Source organism: Amblyomma mixtum, chromosome 1 (assembly GCF_055824585.1).
Source record: "Amblyomma mixtum isolate Tamu chromosome 1, ASM5582458v1, whole genome shotgun sequence".
Lineage (NCBI taxonomy): Eukaryota > Metazoa > Arthropoda > Arachnida > Ixodida > Ixodidae > Amblyomma > Amblyomma mixtum.
The window spans coordinates 200,835,116-200,855,633 of NC_143012.1; the positions used below are offsets into that span (position 1 = coordinate 200,835,116).

A 20,518-nucleotide genomic window follows, 5' to 3' on the forward strand; every position below is an offset into this window, starting at 1 on the left:
AAAGCAACCCAATCCCTGAATATACTTAAAGTGCTGTCAAGAAAACGCTGGGGTTCTGATAGGATGTGCCTATTGCCCATCTATCGGTCAGTAGTGCGCTCGTCCTTAGACTATGGATGTATAGTATGCGGGTCTGCGAGGCCATCGTACCTTAAAAAGCTAGATCCAGTACAGAACCTTGGTTTGTGCCTCGCAACTGGGGCGTACAGAACATCCCCTGTAAATAGTCTTCATGTAGAAGTAAATGAGCCACCCCTCAACATAAGGAGAACAATGCTTACCTGTGCTTATGTACTTAAAATAAGGTCATTGCCAAAGCATCTGTGTTACCCCATAGTTACCAAATGCCCATCCAGAATACTCTCTACCAATAAACCTCAAGTTGTCAGACCACTCCTGCTCCGCTTCGAGGAAAAATGTCAAGAAATAAACATACTAGACGCACTTCCCGATCCTGCATGGAGACCTGAGCCGTTGCCACCTTGGTACACGTTTCCTGATGTATGCGATTTCACACTAACACACATTCACAAGAGGCATACCCCACAGGAATACATACCGCAAGAGTTTTGTGCAGTACAAGAAAAATACAGGAATTATGCCGATTTCTACACGGACGGTTCTAAAACAGCACTATATGTAGGGAGTTCGATAGTACAAGGTAAATGGGAGAAAGTAGTCAGGCTGCTCCAGTGCGCTTCAATTTTAGCAGCAGAATGCTTCGCCATTGCTGTAGCAGTAGATCACATAATCAAGAAAAACATAAAGAACAGTGTTATCTACACTGACTCCCTCAGCGTAATTACAGCAATAAACCCCAAGAATGCAGTCAAACCCATAATAAGAAACATAATACACAATACGATAAAAGCTCACACACAAGAACGTACAATAAAGCTCTGCTGGATTCCTAGTCACGTCGGAATCAGCGGAAACGAGAGAGCTGATGCATGTGCCGCACTTGCCCGCAATCGTGAAATAAAACAAGTAAACAGACCGCATAGGGACTGCATAAGGTTGGTTCAAAATAAACTTAGAGGGAAATGGCAAGCTTCATGGGACAACGAGGTTAACAACAAGCTGCACTTGGTAAAGCCCGTCTTGGGTGAATGGAAAACCTGCAGGCACCAGGAACGCTTTATGGAAATAATTTTATGTCGTCTCCGCATTGGTCACACACACATTACACATAATTTTTTACTAACGAAAAAAGACAAACCACTCTGTGAAAGATGTGGAGGCGAGCTCACAATAAATCGTATTTTACTCTCATGTTCATACCTCGGAAAACTAAGGAAGAACACTTTATTAAGTTTTATAAAGAATGCATTCCTTTACACCCTGCGTTGCTCTTAGGTGAAACTGCCATTGTTAGCCCGTCTTGTGTTTTTAGCTTTTTAAAAGAAGCAGGTCTTCTTGAGAAACTGTAAATTTTAATCGACTGTTTCCCTTTTTATACAATACACTTCAGCCTTGTTCTCATCCTCGAGAAGAAGTCTGAGGTCTTTATTTGATTGGCTGGGAACCTCAATTTCCTTGCCCAGCCAAGGACCGCTGATGAGGTTATCCGGCCTCCTTAAAAGCTTTTGCTTGTAGATCTAAAATTTCTTCTCTCTCTTATTACTCGGTACAAGAAACTTTATACCCTGTACACCATTTTTTAACAAAACAGCCCAAAGCTGCATAAAAGAAATATCCTATACCTTGAGCTTGGCGCATGATAGCCTTAGCTGCTTATGCGCCATTAAACCCAACACAACACAACACAACCTTCATGGTGAAAAGTGGATTGTGCCTACGCCACGAGGAAACTACTGCAAGGAATCATGATCATATATGCTCCCCTCATGGTTAAATCGGTTGGAGCAAAAGTCGTTTGATACTTTTTGTAATCGGAATTCCAAGATTCAGTTATTTTTGTCGTCTTTACCTATGTGAAGTGTGCAGTACATGGTCTGTTCTGAAAGTAGTAGGACTGATTTTTTTAAACAAAATTTATTCAAGAGAATAGTATCAACGACTACAATTTTTCAAAGTAGCACCCTTCCGCACCTACACGCTGCTGCCAATGAGTTTTACAGTTTTCGTACGCTTCCAGGAACGCCTGGACCGGAATGCTGTTTAGCTCCCTCGTCACGGCCTGTTGAACCACCTCTACCGATCCGTGATGTTTCACCTCGAGCGTCGATTTTATTCTCGGGAATAGAAAAAAGTCTGCCGGGGCCAAGTCGAGGCTGTAGGGGGGCTGAGGCAGCGTTGCCGCATTGCGCTGGGCAAAGCATCGGGGTCGTCATTCACATGGTCAAGGAGATCCTACCGGTTGGCCTTTTCCTGCTCTGACAACACTCCCGGCACCAACTTCGCGCACGCTTTCCTCATGAATAAGTTTTCTGTCACGATCTCAAAAACTTGGGTTTGAGGAATGCTCAAGTCATCAGCAATTATTCTGATACTCATTCTACGATCACTGTTAAGTAAATGTTTCACTCGCTACACATTTTCGTTGGTCTTTCTGGTCGAAGGGCGTCTGGAGCGGTCGTCTTCCTCCACTCTTTCCTTACCTTCTCGGAAAAGCTTGTGCCACTCAAAAAATACCTGATCTTCCCATGGAAGCGTTAACGCAGGCCTCCTTAATCATGTTGTTAGTCTCTTTGCCCGTTTTACTAAGATTTACTCAAAATTTGATCGCGTATCGCTGATCCAGTAAACGCTCCACGATTCTGCGTGACGAGACGTTTCGACAGGGGTTCACAGTGCAAGCGACCTCCTCTCTTCAAAGGCCGAGAGCTCCCTGCCGATTTTCTCCAGCATTTCCAATATCCCCCTTAAACGATCCTCCACGCGCAGACCTCCTCTGGTCCGCCCGTTTGCCCAGGAAAAAACCAGTCCTACTACTTTCAGAACAGACCCTGTATGTTTTATTCGTTCACGCACAATTAGTCTTCGATGACAACTGCTTACGACGTCTGTAAGAAAAGTATCCGACCTTGGGTCGAAGAAAAAAAACTGGCATAACTGGAGCATAGGAAACCTAGACGCCCTAAAAATAGTCTCCTTACGACTCCACACACTTCTCCCAGCGTTGCCGCCATTGTTGGGAGCAGTCCGAAAAGGCCTCTTTCGGAATGGAGTTCAGCTCAGCTGTCGTTGCAGCCATAATGTCATCTCTTGTCTGAAACCGCGGTTCTTTCAATGGTTTCTTGATTTTGGGAAACAGCCAGAAGTGGCATTGGGCCATATCAGGAGAGTAAGGAGCCTGTTGAACTATACGAGTCTGTTTTTTTGCCAAAAAAAAAGTCCGAATCAAGTGCAAGGAGTGTACAGGAGCATTGTCGTGATGGATGCCCCAATTTCGTGTTGACCTCAACTTCGGTTTCTTGCGCCGCACAGCATCACGTAGGAGACGGAGAACATCGCTGTAGTACTCTTTGGTCATTATTTGACCCTGTGGTGCGTACTCATGGTGTACCTCACAGCTGTAGTCAAAGAAAGCAGTCACCATCACTTTGACGTCGCTGCGCACTTGACAGGCCTTCTTTGGTCTTGGTGACGTGGAATGCTTTCACTGTGACGACTGGGATTTGGTTTCCGGGTCGTACCCGTACAGCCATGACTCGTCACCAGTAGTTATGGTGTTGATGAAGTCGGGGTCACTGTTTGTGGAGTCCAGCATGTCCTTTGAGACATCAACGCGAAGCTGCTTTTGCTCTACCGTGAGCAGCTTCGCACGAATTTCGCCGCAACTCTCTTCATGGCCAAATCTTCGGTGATAATGGAATGTGCAGAAAAACTACTGATATCCACCTCTTCCGCAATTTCTCGGATAGTCACACGACGGTCCCGCATCACCACAGCGTTCACTTCGGCAATGACCTGGTCATTTCGGCATGTTGATGGCCGACCGGAGCTTGGCTCGCTCTCCACCGATGTGCGGCCGTGTTTAAACCGGTTGTACCCCTGTTTAATCTGTGTACTGCTCATAGGTTCGTCACTGAAAGCCGTCTGAATAATCCGAACGGTTTCCACTTGGCTGTGGTCCAGTTTCTCGCAAAATTTGATGCAGTAGCGCTGCTCCAGTCGCTCCGCCGTTTTCCTTGTAATAAAAAGCCGACAAGAGCACTGCGCACTACCTCACGCAAACGCTGCGTCCGAGCGACTGACGCTATCGGCAGGCGGGAAAAATTCGCGCATGCGCACTAATGTTCAAGGTCGGCTTATGCAAGCGCGTTTGTTTCATATCCATCAGGTGTTCGCAAAAAAAATGAAGGTCGGATACTTTTCTAACACACCTCGCATTCATGTCCACTCACATTAATTTTCGATACTTACTGTATACTGAATAACTGCCTCAAATATTGGTAATACTTGCGTGTTCTGTTTTTTTAGCTATGAAACACTTGAGCCATATATATATCTAGAGGAATGCTAATTTGTACGGAGGCCGGACCCGCGTCAAGCCACTTTCACAGATTTTTGTTATTTCTCCTCCTCCTCTGAAAAAAAGAGATAAATGGATTGAATTCAATTAATAAGCGCCAGACGCCGACTTCAAGGAGACGACACAGAATTCTGCGTCTTGCACTACCCTTGCAAAAAGCTCGAGCAGAATCTGTACATATCACGACCTACCATAACCCAGTATCAGCACACCAAAGCGTTCCCCTATCCTGCCGTGGTTTTAAGTATCCGTTGATTCCCATGCGGCTGTCGCGTTCCAAGGCGACAACACACAGTATATGGACGAATGAATCGAGCACTACGAAACCATGGATGGTCGGAAATTGTCCGCGTGCAATTAGTATTTTTCCTGGAGGGGAAGCCCGTGAGTTGTCAAAAAAAAAAACCACGACAGTTCCTTTGCTTCCTCAATACCTGTCAGAACAACCGAAGGGTATTCGCGAACAAACATCCGAGACGAGGCTCGGAGGATCTCCTGCGAACTAGATTCCAGCGATCAAATAAGGAAGTGAATATATTTATCGAAGGCTTTTCTGGCTGAGTGCCTGTGTGGACCCCTAGGACACCCGGGACAAAACAAAAAGCGCGCTCTCATGCCGCTGCAAGCAGTGATATCTTCGGCAGCCTGATTGAAGATCCTCCTACAACAGTAGCATTGTTTTTTGTTTACTGAGGCTACTAACATTAATTAATTATTGGTAACGCGACAAAGAAGCCTCGGAAGTTTTTTAGTGCAAAAGCACTTATAGGCTCACCAAACTCGGCCATGAATCTTCTCATCGTGGGTATGTACGATTTTGTGCCATCTCCTAGCAACCCGAGTTACCACTGGAGCTTACCCGACTTGCTCGGATTACTTTAGTTACCCGACCTACTCGGGTAAACTCGCGTAAGTTCGGCGGACCCTCGCGCAAGCTGCGCCAGGGTTGCCCGGGAAGAGCAAATGGGCCACGCTATCCCTTCTGGTAGCTGTGATAGAAACAGCCACTTTCCAGTACAGTGGCGCACCTCTAAATCGTTGCTACACTGCATTGGTAGTGATGCGAGGACTCGCCGTCCTCTGTTAATGTTAAGTAGAAAAACACGAATTCTGCATATATGGGCACTGACGCACTAAAGATATCACGTCCCACACTGAAGGCGGAGCTTAAATGCCCCCTGCACTTGAAGAATGAACACCAACTTTCGCATATCTACTCGGTTTAGCTGTAGCTTAATCCCCTATCAATGATTTCTAGGAGGACCAAAAATTTGCGAAATAAAGATAACTCGTTTTTATTCATTCTAGTCCTGCAGTTATTTTACTTCATACAATGGCAACAGATGAGAGGCAATATTTATTTATTTAATTTATATTGTCCACAGTCTCACCGTTTCGCGTGCTCTCTTGTTCGACCATACTGCGCATGCGCGAAGAGAAAGTGGCGCCACTACACACAGCTGGCGTGCTTCGCCACGCGCTCGCCGCTGCGGGCTACTGCGGATGCGCGAGGAGATTGCGCCGCGTGTATAAATGTGGAGGGATACATAGCTACTGCGCCGTGTTCCATGGAGGAAGAACGCCAACGGCAGTGAACGCAATTAACTCCGACGGTCTATGGCTTCAGCGCCGCGGTCGCGAACAACGTTGTCAATGCCTGGAGACCACATCTCTCTCTCTCTCTCTCTCATCACCCCACGTACCTATAAGCATGATTCAGGCGTCCACTGACCCACAGGGAGCCATTATGCGCATTTCCTTTCCTTAAAATGATCGGAGTGTAAAACGTTGCCAACGAAAATGCCGGTGAACACAACGAACGCCGACGGCCTATGGCTTCAGCGACGTCGACGGCCTATGGCTTCACCAACGAGGAGAACAAGAGAAACCATAGTATATAAATAAACGCTTCCCAATTGACACTGCACATTGTCTCGTCTTTAATTTAGTCATAGTTTCACGTACCTGCATTTCATAGTTTAACACGTCGCGAAACCACGCTAACAAAAACAATCTTATCAACGATGTACCAATACCTCACGCTACGTACAGTCTTTGTCAAAAGTAACCAGGCTGCATGGTTTGCTTCTAGCTTGTACAGTGGAGCCCTTGCAGCTTTCCTGAAATTGAAATGGTCGTTGAAGGTAAGAACTGGGGACCTTCTTGCCTTCCAATAACTTTTGTTCTTTAGGAAAGTCAGAAGGGCTCCAGTAAACAAGCCTAAACCAAACCATGCAGCCTTGTTACTTTTGACAAAGACGGTACATCCTGGCATAGCTGAGCTAAGGCACTGCCACTTTGTTTCGTTATGTGTGCCTCTTCTTTCTCTACGGCAGTAATTGCTGCTTCACACTTTTCTACCTTCTCCTGGTAACGTTTCAGCACAGTCCTATATTGAAGGACTATGGTTTTAGTTATGCGAGTGTTACTTCTATACCTGTCAGTGTAGCTTCCACATCTTGTAATCCAGGCTGAAGAATAGTTTTATAGGCCTGAATTGCAATAACTACCCCCAGAACTTCGTCGAACTTGGGCTCTGAATTTTCTTCTGCATCGATATGCAATTGTAACGTCAAACGCATAACAGGAAATGATTCACAGCAGCAGCGGAAGAAACACCCAGGTCTCGGCAGCGCCACTAATACTACGCAGCTTGTTCTTACGCATTTAAAAAGGACCATGTGTCACGAACCTGGATAAAGAAGAACACATGCTTGAACATTGCGCCTAGAATGGTGCCGTCGAGCCCACCGAAACGGGAGTACCGTTGGGGCTCCTCTTTATACAGCCCTCACCTTGTGGCTGTAGTCACTGCTGCGCCAAAATAATGCGTTATATGTTCATTAATTAACTAAATATATTTATTAAACTTTCTGATTTTTATTTTAGTGAGCCTGTTGCATGTGCAGGATTGAAGCTCTCGCTCCAAACAGTCCACTGAAGGAAAAAAAGGAATTCAATCTGCGATTTTTGACCGCTGGCGACGAGCGAAAAAATTAATCCTACTTGGTGATATCACGCCGTAAGAGGCAGTGCGCGCGTCTCACATTAGCGCTCCACCCTGCGCTTTTCGTGGGACTGCTGACGTCACCTGAAGCCAAGGGGAGAGGGCTGGTATTGTGGCTGCCAATTTCGCTTCGCTCCGCGGCCTCGCTGCTTGCCGGAACGCCGGAGCCCAACCTGTGCTTGCATTGCGAATATAAGCCATCCTAAAAGGGTTTGCACGCCGGTTGTCGTTTCTGGAAGGATCGAAAATAAAAGGTCAATTCATTTTTAACTGCTAAGTGCACGACCTGATGTTTTCGTGTTTGTTTCGCCACAACGCAATATTCGCAGAACTGCGTACATGCACTGCTGATCGATTGTTAAATCTTGACACCCTCGATGGAAAAATGTTGAGTGCTAAGGCCTTTTGTGAGAATATTTATTGCAATCCGTGGTTTGGAAATAGCTTCGTGTGTTTCTAAGCTTTATATTTTTAATAGTACAACGATCTCTTTTCACTCGAGGCGTGACAAATATGAGATCTCTCTATAATCCAGCTTCTGGCCGACGTTAAGAGACTAGACAGAGTTCAAAGAATTCTTTAATGAGCTCACAATTAACTTGTTGAAGACGCATTCCGTCTTTCCTTAAAACCGTCTTTCCTTAAAATGGCACAGCGTTCTCAATGCCAACGCATGCAGTGTACATGTGTCACTACCGCCACGTAACTTAAAGCACGATTGGGGTGTCCACTGTTCGGAAGAGGGCATTTATGGGCCTTTCCTTTGCTTCCCAAGCCCCCGCTCCATCGGTTTCGCAGCTTAAAGCGCGACTAAGGTGTCCACTGCTGGTCACAACGGACAACGGCGACGGCGACGCCGCGAAACCCAGAAAACGGCGCCAGAGCTGCGCTCTAAAATGAACTGTAACAAGGTACCCATGTGGGCTAGTTGGTGTACATCAGACATAACTTCACCAGCGAAAGTACTGTGCGATCATCTTAGTACTGTGGGACGGTCGGGACGGCGGAACCTGGCTTGGGGGAGGGGATCCTAGTCCCGCCCCTGTAGGTTTTTTCCCTGTCTCAGACGGTCGCAGATCACCGGCAAAACGTTCTCTGTGGTGTGGGAGTACGCTCGACGCCGAGGGCCCACTATTGGTGACTGAGTGCTCGCCCTCCAAGGAGCCCTGAAAAGGAACTCAGGATCAAATCAAATCTGGTCAAAATCCCTGCTGTCCCCAATCCCACCTAATTCCCACAACCAAACCAATTTCCAATTCCCCATTCCCACAGCCCATCCCAGCCCTCTACTTTCCAGGGGAGACTTGGGGAGTCTCCCCGGGCCCGCTCCCCCGGCTGTGGGTCGCTACAGTGGAGCTCCCCTATTGATTTCTTTCCACCTACGCGTGGCAAAATCTCAATTGCCCTCGGGCCAAATCTTTTATATTACTATTGGGCTTATACCCGCGATAGATCAGTGGTGCGGGAGAGGCAAATTTTCTTATTCCTTTTTTACGCCTCGAAATATATTCTGTCTCAAAAGTCATGATTTTCTTATCACTCAACCAAGGCCTAGTTACAAATATTCATTCTCTGTCTTGCGCAAAGTTGTTCGCAAGGGCATTGGCATGCAGCAGCAAGTCTTGTTTGCTCATATTTTGACGTCGCTTTTCTCTCTGCTGTGGTGCAGCCAGAACGGTTCATTGTGATAGCAGAACCCTCTCATTGTGCTTTGGCACGTAGCAATCAATTATTCGAAAACAAAACTGACAACAACCTTTGCCACCGTGACCTTTTCTGTACAGCCTGCTTTAAACTGAACAACGTAGACGAATTCTTTGCTTCAAGCTCTACGCCATTGCTCACTCTCTGGGCAGTAGAAGGGTACCCGCATTGCTAAAAGTAACCGAGCAACAGGTTTTTGCTTCTCAATCGCGTAACGGAACATCTACAACACCCCTAAAGACCGAAAGCTGTCAACAAGTGAGGACAAAGGCATCACCTTACTCTACACAGATTAATAGCTTAAGGGCTGCCATAAGTGCTTCGATACGCTGCTAAGAAACAAACACCAGTGCCCGGTTACTTCTGGTAAAGATGGTACCTTGGATTTGTGTCGAGGAATAAAGACTTCGCAAAGTAGACGTCCGGTGTGTTCCCCACTGCTAACATTTCAACGAGGCCCCATTGCGTTTTGTTGGTCTTCATCAAAACTTTATACGTGATGGAAAAATGTTTCCACAAAAAGGAACAGAACATAGTCTTCCAAGAAATGCTTCAGATCTCTTAGAAAACAATGATGTATAAGAGGAGTTGCATCGTGATTTCGCAAAATCGCGTTTCGATCTCCACAGAAGGGAATGCACAGGTTTGTGAAGCCCGCATTTTTTTCTACGTGAATTTATACGAGGTCTGTTAGAAAAGTATCCGACCTTTGGCCGAATAAAAAAAACTGGCATAACTGGAGCGTTAGAAACCTAATAACCTTCAAAGTAGTCTCCTTGGGGCTCCATATGCATCTCCCAGCGGTGCTGCCGTTGTTGGAAGTATTCCGAAAAGACCCTTTTCGGAATGGAATTTAGCTCTGCTGTCGTTGCAGCCATAATGTCCTTTCTTTTCTGAAATCGCGCTCCTTCCAATGACCTCTTGATTTTAGGAAACAGCCAAAAGTCGTAGGGGGACATATCAGGAGAGTAAGGAGCCTGTTGAACTACAGGAGTCTGGTTTTTCGCCAGAAAAGTCTGAATCAAATGCGAGGAATGTGCATGAGCAATGCCGCGAGGGATGCGCCAATTTCTTGTTGACCTTAATTCTGGTCTCTTACGCCGCACACCACCTAGTAGGCGATGGAGGACATCCATGTAGTACTGTTTAGTCATTCTTTGACCCTGTGGGGTGCGTACTCGTGGTGTGCCACACAGAGGGAGTCAAAAAAGCAGTCAGCATCACTTTGACATTGCTGCGCACTTGTGGGCCTTCTTTGGTCTTGGTGACGTGGAATGCGTCCTCTGTGACGACTGGGATTTGGTATCCGGGTCGTACCCGTGCAACCAAGACTCGTCACTAGTGATTACGGCGTCGGTGAAGTCAGGGTAACTGTTTGTGGAATCCAGCATCTCCTGTGAGACTTCAACACGAAGCTGCTTTTTCTCCACCGTGAGCAGCTTCGGCACGGATTTCGCCGCAACTCTCTCCATGGACAAATCTTCGGTGATAATGGAATGTGCAGAAAAATTGCTGATGTCCACCTCTTCCGCAATTTCTCGGATAGTCACACAACAGTCCCGCATCACCACAGCGTTCACTTCGGCAATTACCGGGTCATTTCGGCATGTTGATGGCCGGCCGGAGCGTGGCTCTCTCTCCGCGGATGTGCGGCCGTCTTTAAACCAGTTGCACCACTGCTGAATCTCTGTGCTGCTCATAGCATCATCACCGAAAGCCGTCTGAACATTTCGAATAATTTCCACTTGGCCATTGCCAAGTTTCTGGCAAAATTTGAGGTAGTAGCGCTGCTCCTCTCGCTCCGCCATTTTCCTTGCAAGAAAAAACCGACGAGAGCACTGCGCACTCCCTCACTCAAACGCTGCTTCCCAGCGACTGACGCTGTCGGCAGGCGGGAAAAAATTCGTGCATGCGCACGAGCGTTCAAGGTCGGCTGCTGTAAGCGCGCTTGTTTCATATCCATCAGGTGTTCGCAAAAAAAATAAAGTCGGATACTTTTCTAACAGACCTCGTACAATGTATCAGTCGGCAGCAGTGCAATTTTTTTTCTCCTTTGTGGGGTCTGGAAACCAAAAATCACAAACTGAGTTCAAAAACGTAGGCGTGCCACGAAGGGCGTTTTCCAGGCTGCTAGTAGGGCATATAAGAGTGAGGCTTTTAACGTTAGTTTTTTTTCCCGTTACTCATCGATACTTCGCACTAGAGTAAGGGAAAACGTGCACTCCTGGGTTGGTAATTCCTGTTTTATTTAAGTGTTAACATATTCTCGAATTTAAAATTTCGAAACATTCTGAACATCAAATCATCACAAATAAGAAGCAAACACTGTAATAACAGATTTTCTGAAGATTGCTCAAAAAGTAAACCAACAATAAACTCTGCAGTGTGTTACTATAAGCTTCACCTATCAATGCTTAAGGCGGATCATATACTAAATAGAGCTATTATAACTGGATGTTGTTCATTAAAAGAGTAACCGTCGCAAATTTGGCTTTGAGTTTAGTGTATGTGACAGAGTTTTACATAGCACAATAGTAAAATCATTGTAAATAATGTGGAAACGCGGTTTTGCTTTTAACCCTTCTTATTGCAAAAAACAGGCGTGTTCTCTTCTTCAGGTGCCTTCTAAACGCCTGGCTAATTTTACTCAGAATTATGCCAAACTTCAAGGATGATTGAAGACAGCGTAGCGTGGGATAACACTTGTAAAATCCTAAACACCAATTTTTGCAGCCTTGTGTCAGTGTCTGTGAAAATACTTAAAGCTAAGATGTGCCAAGTGGTATAGTTGCACTTTGTGGTTCTGGTAATGCAAACCGTGCCAGGAACGTTACCGCTTTTCATCTGCGTTCCAAGGTAAATAAATGGCTAGTGGTATGGCCTTCTGCTTCGTCCTCCTGCCTTGCGTGGCATTTGCCTCCTGACCATCGGGAGATGAATTAAATCGCAGCTGTGGTTACGAGGTTTCATTGTTGGCGAAATGTAAGACGTCGCCTAAAGATGGGTTGCGCAAAAAGGACAATCAGATGAAAGAAGACGGGACTTCTTTCACGCGATTGCTCCCTTTGCGCAACCCACCTTAACGCTGCTATAAACCACCTTGCCTAACAACTCATATTGCTGATGTAAGACGTCGTTGGCTCTGGGCAGTCTGTTCTCGTTAAATGAATGTCAGGTGACGAAAATGTTTGAAATCTTCCACTACGATGCTGCTTTCTCTAAGTTATAACTGCCTGCTTCATCCTTTCACTCATGACGCTGTTAAGTCCACGTAGAGAAAGTCAGTACTGTGGCTTTCCTCACAACCAGTTCTCTAAATCTTTCATCTTCACTCATTTCGCCTTCCTATGTACCAGATGTCACGCGAACATTTGCGAAAGCTGGGTTTCCTAACCAATAACGGCGGTCGGGGTGAAGCAAAAATTGACAATTTCCACATCTTTTAAGCAGAATCGTAAACAAAGCAGTAGATCTTGTGAGTGCGTGATCTTGTGAGCGGTAGAGTGTGTCTATTTTTGCACTTGCGCCGTCGGACGCGAGAACGAAGTAGCAGCTTTCAGTAAGTGACGAGTACGTGCCGGCGTGGCTTTTTTTGATGCACATGTATGCTTCACTGAAAATGAAATGTTCGGGAATATATCTGCAGATCGTATCGGGCATACAGCACCTCGGCTACTTGCTTTCATCTCTTCAACAAGAACAATTTTTTCATCACAGCGTAAACAATGGGCTAGTGACGAGGGATAGGCGGTGTGAGGAACATTAGAACTGTGGCTACGGGACGATTTAGCTTCGCAGCGTTTCGCTGTTGGTTATTGGATAAACACTATTTTTCAGATGTTGGTCACCTGAAAGGGTCGTCCGCTGACACTGTGGTATCCTTGATCGAAGAATTTGTGTCTTATGCATCCTTACTTGTTACGTCTGTGGTGTCTTCTGCCGGAACATCTCACTAAGAGCGAATGAAAAACTATGACAGTAGGAATTTTCACGCTGTGTGAGAGCGTGGGTAGTTTTGTACGAGTGATATGTTTTGAAAGCGAAAGAAATATTGTGGAAAATGTACTTTTGTTCGTTGCCACCCAGTCGCATCAGGACATATGAACTCCCCTTCCTGAGCGCAGAATTCGCGCAATATAAGTAGCTGCTTGGAAAGGCAGCCGGCCTCACATTTCTAAGATCTGGTCGCCCATCTTCTCTCACATTAGCGGAGCAGCTCGCCATAGATATCCGCATGAATGTTAATTGACAAATTAACGACAAATTAGCGACGTTTGTATAATATTTCGAACCGTCGTGCACAAACGTAATAGAGCCTTCTCTTGGTTAAGACCCGTGCCTGTTTGCGGGGAAAAGGGGAGGGGGGCCACCTCACACAAAGCACTTCTAAGCGTTAAGATGGAACCATTCCGCCGGTCCGGGCAACAGAGGGGATATGTCAGGGGGCGCTCCCCGCACTGTTGCGCGGGTCAGAACTTGCAGAGGGGAATCTACTTTTGTGATGATAGTACGTGGCCTTTTGATATATATTGTCTGTAATGCTAGCGGCTTCAAAACCTACTTGAGTTATTTTTCACCCCTTTGACAGCTTTCCCGTGTGTACAAAGTGTTTTTCCGAGTCCTTGGAGGGCAGGATACTTGTTTCTTGCTTGCATTTGTAAATTCGAAAGAGATAGTGTATTTCTGCTTTTATTTACGAGAAACATCGAAATCTCTTTTCCAGCTTCAATCCACCCTGATTCTGGACATTTTCGCCCCTCTTTTTTCTAAAGGCTTTGGCACAACCAACTTGTTGGGTACCCATCTTAAAAGCGCTGCCCACGACTTCTATCGACTGAAAGTTTTCTGATGTAATCAAAACACCTTGCCCTATTAAACAAACACACAACTTTCGGGCCAAAAAAGCAGAAGAACCATTTCAAACCTACCTTTTAAATCACAGCGCCACTTTCTCACGGTAGATTGCGCCCTCCGAAGTTCTAATATTCTTTTCCACTTCAAGATATACATTTCTGACCGAACCGCACGCTCTGCCCTAGTCTGTCTTCATTAGGCTCCTAGAATTTAGATATTTTCTCGCGGTTAATCGACCCTGGGGCATTTTTGCGGAAGTGCGCTAAGCAGAACTTCATAAATAAACATCCGCTGCCGAAAAACCAAACCCAGGTCTGCTTTGGCCGCCGCCTTCCCCGTACGAAACGCTCCTGGAAAACTAATTCGGTGGCTCACATTACAATGAAGCCCATATCCAGTCCCCGTCTATGTTACTGCCGCCAGTTCAACTGCTATTCTCGGTCTATATTTTGTAAAAAAATACATGCTTACTTGACCGAATACTTGAACGCCTAATCGCTTGTGGTGCATTTGGCAGAAGGAAAGCTAGCAAGCACATTTTTATTAAATTTTGCGATGGTTTCTCTAATGGGCAATAAGTGACATAAATGCCCCTTGGCGCAATTCATTGTCATTAATAAAGCCAAGCGTTATAATCGACTGAAAACAACATAGTAGGTGAAGCCGCGGGGTCAGTATTGTGCGCACCAATTGCACACTTCATTGGGCCGTAAAGAAGTTTCAGATAGGTTATTTTAACCATACTATCGCAGCCGTTTTGCTTTCGGGGAACTCCGTCACAGTGGTACCATAAGTTTTCATAGAATGCAATGGCACGTGAGAATACTGCTACGGGGAGGTCTCTAAAAACAACTGTGCACCGCAGGGATTTACTCTACTACCTGAGGCTTTGAGGACGCTCAGGCACACACTCTCGGCGTCGTCGTCTTCAAGAGCAGAGAAACCCACTTGGTTGTCAGCGGGTAAGACTACACCCTCGCTGAAGTCATCGTCCCGATGAATGCGAGGTAGGCGAGAAAGAGTAGGAATTGTAAGGCTTAGGGCGGCAGCGTGCGCTATTTCGGAAGGAGTTGTAGCGGATAGGGTCTTTGGATGGAGTGGCACAATCTCGTGTGTCACGTCGGTCATTTGGCGTAAAATAAGGTAGGGGCCATGTAACGATCCAGAAGTTTTTCGCCCAGGCCACACGGAAGCCATAGTAGGACGAGAGAGCCGAAAGGATAGTGCATATCATGGTGGGCACTGTCGGAACGGCGTTTTTGTGACGCTTGAGAAGCAGACAGTCCGTGATGAGGAATCTGGCGGGCGGCGTCGGCTCGGCCGATGGCATCACGCGCAGAAGGTGTGACGGAGGCGGCGGCGGGAAGTAACGTATTCTAGGGCAGTATTGGGTCTCGTCCAAAAAGCAGCCAGAAGGCCGATTGCACAGCGGTGGCATGACGAGAACAGTTATAAGCGAAAGTCAAACATTATAAACTAACGTTCCAGTCGCGGTGATAGTAAGAAAAATACATAGAGAGCGCGCCAGTCAGCGTGCGGTTGAGGTGCTTTGTAAAGTCATTCGCCTGGGGCTGATAAGCCGAGGTGAACTGGTGTCGAACTGATCACAAGCGAAGTATTTCGCAAACCACTCGGTGGTGAGCAGATGTCGAGGGGCGCCGCGGTGGATTAGGTCGTCGTGCAAAAGAAAGGTAGCCATGTCACTAGCGTTACCGCCTACTGCATGGCACATTCGGTGTTGACGGCAATCTATTCTTTCCCCAAGGTGGACAGCGGGAAGGGCCCAAGCAAGTCAAGGCGATCACGGGAATACGTCTCGGCCAGAATGGTGATCGGTTGCAAGTGTCTGGGAGGCAGAACAGAGGGCTTCCTTGGGCATTGAACGCGCTCGCAAGCGGCCGCCTAGCGTTAGACGGAGAGGTAGACGCGAGGCAAGAAGATATGGCGACGAACGCGCACGTATGTACGTGCGAGCGACACCGAGAAGACCAGCCGTCGGAGCATCGCGTAATTGTTCGAGGATGACAGAACGCAAGTGTTGGGGAACGACAAGCAAGAGCCCAGGCACATGAGGGCTCATATTGGGGCGGTAGAGAGTGCTGCTCTTGATGATGAACATGGCAAGGGTAGAGTCACGGCGATCGGCGTTCTGACGGTAGATGATTGAGCGTAAGTTGGGATTCAGGATCTGTTCATCGGCAATGTGTGAGAAGGCCGAGATAGACAAGACACAGGCATAAGAGTGAGTCACAGCTCGTAAAGGAAGGAGGTTCGAGAGGATGGCGGGACAGGCAGTCTGCATCTTGATGAAGCCGACCGCATTTGTCCAGGGCAGAAAAGATATACTTATAGCGCCCGGCGACGCTATAAAGCGCCGGCGCTGAGATCGGCGTTACAGCGCGCGCTAGAAGAAAATAAAGATGGACAGCGCGTGCTCAGGGCGCACGCCCGACACGGGCAGTTCGGAACTAGAAGCCTGCCACGCTGGTCATCTTGCTCTGGTGCTCCGCTGCGACCCCGCAAATGCTCAACAGTGGTGACTCCGGCCTAAGACATGACCGACCCCAACAACCTACCGCCCTCAGGGGACCTTCCGCCTGACGCTACCTTGCGCCCACGGGACGTCGCAGTTCTCCAGCTCTGCCTACCAACATTCTGGCCCAAGTGTCCGCAGATCTGGTTCGCCCAAGTGGAAGCCATCTTCGATCTGCACTGCGTCACCTCGGAGGCATCTCGGTTTCATCATTTACTTTCCAACCTGCCTCCTGAGGTGGCTCAAGAGGTAGCGGACATCATCACTGCACCCTTCGGCGATACCCAGTACCAGCGACTAACGCAGGGCCTCCTGGACCTCACCACGGCGTCAGAGAGTGCGCGCCTCCAGCAGCAGCTCACCTACGAAGAGCTTGGAGACCGCCGCCCCTCCCAGCTACTCAACAGCATGCGGCAGCTCCTGGGCGAAAGCAATGCAAACTCGAGCGGCGCACTGTTGCGGCAGCCCTTCCTGCAACGCTTGCCGCAGTCCACCCGCCTCGTCTTGGCTGCTCGCTGGTCGAGTCCACGACGCGACTTCTCCTTCAGTCGCCGCCCTCTGTTCTCCACCGGAGACCTCCGTCATTTCACGGTTAGAGGCCCGGATCGATCAGCTGGCCGCTTCTATCGATGCCCTTCGGACGTCCTCTCATGCCTCAACACCTCGCCGCCGTTCGTCTTCGCCGAGCGGTCCGCAACGTCCAGTCCTAGCAGTCCGCGTCTCTGCTGGTATCACCGCACTTTCCTGCAAAACTCTCGCCACTGCACTCCACCATGCAACTGGTCGGGAAACGCGCAGCGAGATCACTGACGGCGGCGTGCGACCTCGCTCTTCAACCTGGCCGCCTTTTCGTCGTCATGGATCGCATTTCTGGCCTGCGCTTCTTCGTCGACACTGGTGCCGAAGTCAGCGTACTGCCGGCCTCCAAGGCAGACCGTGCTTCCAAGTCACATGGACCTATTCTTCGTGTGGCCAACTCAACCTCCATCGCAACGTATGGTCTCCGATCCTTCACTCTGGACATTGGCCTGCGGCGCACGTTTCGATGGGTCTTCATCGTCGCCGATGTACATCAACCTATCCTCGGTTCCGACTTCCTGACGCATTTTGATCTGGTCGTCAGCGTGCGTCACCATCGTCTCCTCGACAGCAAGACGCGCCTTTCCATCACTGGCGTTATATCAGCTGTCGCTTCCACTGGCATCCGAACTCTGCTTCCGTCATGCCCGTACGCTCAAGTCCTCCCAGACTTTCCCGAGGTCACGAAGCCTTGTAATCTCCATCAGCCACCCAAGCACGGTATAACCCACCACATTTTCACGCGTGGTCCACCTGTCGCAGCTTGCCCGCGCCTCCTCTTCGGTGAGCGTCTGGCTATTGCAAAACGGGAATTCGACCACACGCTCCAGTTGGGTATTATTCACCCTTCATCCAGTAGTTGGGCCTCACCACTCCATCTGGTGCCCAAGAAAGATCCGGGTAACTGGCGTCCGTACGGCGACTACCAGGCTCTCAACGCTCACACCGTCCACGACAGGTATCCCCTTCCACACATCCAAGACTTCACTGGACATCTCGATGGCTGCAAGATATTTAGTAAAGTGGACCTTGTCAAGGCGTACCACCAAATCCCTGTTGAGCCGGCCGATAATCCGAAGACGGCCATCACTACACCCTTCGGACTGTTTGAGTACGTGCGCACTCATTTTGGGCTACGCAACTCAGCTCAAACTTTCAAAAGATTCATTGCTGAAGTGACGCGTGGTCTCCCAGTGGTATTCGCCTACATCGACGACATCCTCGTCGCGAGTCGTACTCCAGAGGACCACGAGCGTCACCTCCGGGAACTCTTTAAACGCCTTCAAGAGTTTGTCTTGGTCGTCAATGCCCAGAAATCTGTTTTCGGCTCTTCTGAGCTCGAGGTCTTGGGCCACCACATATCGGCGCTGGGAATTCATCCATTGCCTTCTGACGTCCAGGCTGTTAAGGACTTCCCAGCACCAACTACCCTAAGCAAGCTGCGCGAGTTCCTGGGCCTAGTGAATTTATCACGCCGCTTTATCCCACACTGCGCCGAGCTTCTTCACCTCTTGACTGACCTTCTCCGCACCACCAAGTCCTCATCCTCCGCGATTTCCTGGTCTCCCAAAGCTCAGGCCGCTTTCACGGCTGCAAAACAAGCCCTCGCCGATTCAGTCGTCCTCATCCACCCTAAGACTTCCGCGCCCACTCGAATCATGGTGGATGCTTTCAGCGTGGACATTGGTGCTGTTCTCCAGCAGAAGATTGACTCCGAGTGGTACCCACTGGGTTTCTTCTCTCGGAAGCTCCAGCCTGCTGAGACTCACTACAGCGTATTTGGTCGTGAGCTGCTTGCTATCTACTCCACCATCCAGCACTATCGCCACTTCTTGGAGGGCCAGCCTTTTTACGTTCTCACGGACCATAAGCCTCTGGTGTATGTGTTCCGTACGAACTGTTCGAAGTACGTCACCCGTGAACTTCTTCAGCTGGCCTACATATCGGAGTTCACAACCGATATTAGACATATCAAAGGCACCGACAACGAGGCAGCTGATGCACTTTCACGCATTTCCACCATCGACGTTTCTCCACCTGCTGTAGACTGGCCGTCCCTGGCCCGGGCACAGCTTGAAGACCCTGAGCTGCACGCCCTGCGTGACCACCCCCGAGCCCTCGGTCTGCAGGTCGTGCCTCATCCGTTTGTGCCCGGATCGCTCTGGTGCGACATATCATCGGCTCTACCGCGACCGTTCATCCCGGAGGCCTTCCGTCGTGTCATTTTCCATTCCCTTCACGACATCTGCCATCCTAGCATTCGAGCCACGCAGCGCCTCGTTACCCAGCGGTACGTCTGGCCGAACATTAACACTGACGTTCGCCAATGGGCCCGCTCGTGCCTTGCTTGCCAGTCCGCCAAAGTGACACGCCATAACAAGACTCCCCCTCAGTCTTTCCTGCCGCCTGGATCACGCTTTGACCATTTTCATCTTGACCTGGTTGGACCGCTTCCCCCCTCTCAGGGCTACAAGTATATTCTGACGATGGTCGACCGCTTCACCCGTTGGCCCGAAGCCGTGCCCATTCCGGACATTACTGCGGAAACAGTTGCCAGAGCCTTCGTTTCGACGTGGGTTTCCCGCTTCGGCTGCCCCGGCATTGTTACCACGGATCGCGGCCACCAGTTCGAATGCGCCCTTTTCACTTCGCTCATCCGGCTACTCGGCACTAAACACTGCCGCACCACGTCATAAAATCCCTGTGCCAAAGGCATGGTCGAGCGGCTCCATCGCCAGCTCAAGGCTGCCCTCACTGCGCGCCTGGATCGCGAGCAGTGGGTAGACCACCTTCCTATGGTGCCCCTAGGCCTACGTGCCGTCCTGCGTCGTGACCTTGGCTGTTCGGCGGCCGAACTCGTCTTCGGTACCTCCCTGCGGCTTCCCGGTGACTTGTTCGTACCTTCGGCTCCCTCGTCCCAACCCCTGCAATACCTTCAACGCCCACAGGACTGTCTTCAGCATCTGCACCCAGTGCGGCCTCGCTCAACTGCCCATCAAGTCTTTGTGCACCCAGACCTTGCTTCCTCGGCGCATGTTTTTCTCAGGCGAGACGCTGGAAAGGCGCCTTTTACCCCCTCATACGACGGCCCGTACCGCGTCCTCAACAGGATTACAAAGTCAGCGACAATCCTGCTCGATGGTCGTGAAGAGGTCGTCTCCCTCGATCGACTCAAACCCGCGTACCTCGAGACACGTCCCCAGGAGCTCCCCTCCTATGTTGCCGGCCCACCTGCAGACCTGCTTGCTGCCGTGGCTACTCCATCTCTGCCCCGTCGGCGCGTACATTTTGCCGTTCCGTCTAGGCGGGGGTCCCTATAGCGCCCGACGACGCTATAAAGCGCCGGCGCTGAGATCGGCGTTACAGCGCGCGCTAAAAGAAAATAAAGATGGACAGCGCGTGC

The 20,518-nt window shown here is 49.0% G+C and overlaps 1 pseudogene; it reads right to left on the bottom strand.

The window, feature by feature from the left end:
• Positions 1-3,562: 3,562 nt before the first annotated feature.
• On the bottom strand, positions 3,563-19,256 carry LOC149370539 (protein GVQW3-like; annotated as a pseudogene).
• Positions 19,257-20,518: the final 1,262 nt, after the last annotated feature.